We start from the raw sequence: 2,825 nt of genomic DNA on the forward strand, positions 1-2,825 counted from the left end.
TCAGAAAAAATGCTCATCATGCATTGTTGGAACGTAGCAGGGGCATTGCAAAGCCCAAAGGGCATACGCCTGTAAGCAAATGTTCCATATGGGCATATAAAAGTGGTCTTATGTTGGTCCTCTAAAGCAATTGGGATTTGGTTATAGTCAGAATATCCATCAAGAAAACAATAGTATTCATGTCCAGCTAACCTCTCTAACATCTGATCAATGAATGGCAATGGGAAGTGGTCTTTCCAGGTTGCCATATTAAGTTTCCTGTAGTCAATGCACACACGCCATCCTGTTTGGACATGGGTAGGGATCAACTCATTATTGGCATTAGGAACTACAGTCACACCAGACTTCTTAGGCACTACGTGAACTGGGCTTACCCATTGGCTGTCAGAAATAGGATAAATTATTCCATAATCCAAGCACTTTAGGATCTCTTTCTTAATAGCTTCCATTATCACTGGGTTAGCTCTTCTTTGGGGTTCCGTGGATGATTTGAAATCCTCCATAAGATGTATATGATGTTGCACAATAGAAGGGCTTATACCCTTGATATCAGCCATGGTCCAACCTAGGGCTTCCTTATTATCTTTTAACACTTTAGGTAACTCCTCTTCCTGGCTAGAAGTCAAATTTGAAGAAATTATTACAGAAAGAGTCTGGTTAGGCCCTAGGAAGGCATATCTCAAATTAGATGGCAACTCCTTAAGATCTAGCTTAGGGGGCTCAACTATGGAAGGTTTGGGAATGAAATTGGAAAGGGATCCTAAGGGTTCCACAAGTGTGTGAAGACTCAAGACTTCAGAAAAGAAATTTTCACTATCATCATCCAACTCATCCATACACTCTTGGAATTCTGAATCAAAATCAATATCAAAGTTAGTAACTAAATCATCAGAAAAATCCAGAAAATCCTCAAGTATATTGATCTCTTTTTCCATATGTGGTTGCTTGCCAATCCTAAATATGTTAAACTCAACAGTTTGGTTACCAAAAGATAATCTTAGGAAACCATTCCGACAATTGATTAATGCATTACTGGTAGCCAAGAATGGTCTTCCTAGAATTATAGGGATCTCATCCTTAGTTGAGAAGGGCTTAGTATCTAACACAATGAAATCAACAGAGAAAACAAATTCTCCCACCTTTAGTAAGACATCCTCAACCATCCCTTTAGAAATCTTAACAGACCTATCTTCCAACTGAAGAGTAGTTCCAGTGGCTTTCAATTCTCCCAATTCTAGTTGCTTGTACACATGGTAAGGTAAAAGATTCACACTTGCGCCAAGGTCAAGTAAGGCATGCTCAATATAGGTGTTGCCTATGACACAAGATATGGTAGGGCTCCCTGGATCCTTATACTTGGCTGCTATGGGCTGAGTAATTATGGAACTAATGTTACCTGCCAAGAACGCCTTTTTGGGCACACTAGTGATACGTTTGTGAGTACACAAATCTGTCAGTACTTTTAAATAGGCGGGGATCTGGGATATGGCATCCAAAAGAGAGATGTTCACTTCTACCTTTTTGAAGACTTCTAAAATTTTATCCATGGAAGCAGTCTTCTTTTTGTGTACCAAGTGATTAGGTAATGGGATATGATGAACATAAGGACTGTTAGGGATTTGCCCCTGTTCAGAAGAATCATTGTTGGTTTCCTCACCCAAATCATCTTTAGTTTCAGAAAAATCTTTAGGTTCATCAGACGAACCTGGAACAAGAGGCACACTTGTGTCCTCAACTGAAGGAGAGTTAACAGGAGTAATAGATGGGGAAGATTTAGAAACACTCTGTTGGTATTCTCTACCACTCTTAAGGGCATAAACAACATTGCATTGGTTAGAGGACCCTTGTTGAGTCTGACCTTGTACTATATTCAGTGGTGCATTAGTTGGTCCTTGTGAACTAACAGGCTGATGATGCCTAGGGTTAGGCTCTGGTTGACTGGGTAAAGTTCCCTTCTCCCTCTCACACATAATTGAGACAACTTGGGTAAATTCTCTTGTAAGATTTTGATGGCTTGTCATGAGGAGGGCCATATTTTTTTCCAAGTCACTTATTCTACTTGCCTCTCCAATGTTGGTAAACCCAGGGGGTTGCTGATAAGATGATAGAAGAGGGGCCCTAGGAAAACTCGCCTGAGGTCCTACATTTGACCTAGGAAAAGTATTTTGGGAAAAAAATTGTTATGCAAAGGGAGGCCTTTGGGGTCCAGGTTGACCTTGATTATAGAAATTGGAAGGTCCTGCTTGGTTGCCCTGATTCCAAGAGAAATTTGGGTGATTTCTCCATCCTGAATTGTAGGTGTTACTATATGGATTATTCTGGTATAAGGCATTAACACTATCATTAGAAGTGCCCCCAGAGGTGTTGGGGCATTCTTCTATGACATGTCCAGGGGATTGGCACCAAGCACAAATCTTCACCAAATTGACTGATGATGGCTCTCTAGGAACAATAGCCTCAATTCTCTTGATTAGGCTATCCAAATGGGCTTCCTTGGCTACTATCCCATCCACAAAATATCCTTTTCCTCCTATGGTTCTTTCACTCTCTTGGGGTGATTCCCACTCACGGGTTTTGTCAGCTAAGTCAAGTAAGAATTCCCATGCCTTTCCTTCATCTGTAAAGGATGTGAATCCCTCTGGGCATGTGGACTCTATCATTTGTTTAGTTGGGTAATCAATACCCTCATAAATTATTTGACATAAATGCCATAAGTCCAGGCCATGTTGAGGGCATTCTTGGAGTAGATCCTTGAATCTCTCCATAAGTTTGGAAAATGACTCATTAGACTTTTGCCTAAACTGAAGGATATCACTTCTAAGCTT

At 40.6% G+C, this 2,825-nt stretch overlaps 1 non-coding gene across 1 annotated transcript; it reads left to right on the plus strand.

Annotated features, from left to right (window-relative positions):
- The first annotated feature begins 2,718 nt into the window (after nucleotides 1–2,718).
- LOC122068910 lies at nucleotides 2,719–2,825 on the plus strand. The gene has a single exon (XR_006137287.1). It is a non-coding gene; the product is annotated as a small nucleolar RNA R71 (small nucleolar RNA).

Source organism: Macadamia integrifolia, unplaced genomic scaffold, assembly GCF_013358625.1.
Source record: "Macadamia integrifolia cultivar HAES 741 unplaced genomic scaffold, SCU_Mint_v3 scaffold478, whole genome shotgun sequence".
NCBI classification, from domain to species: Eukaryota; Viridiplantae; Streptophyta; class Magnoliopsida; order Proteales; family Proteaceae; genus Macadamia; species Macadamia integrifolia.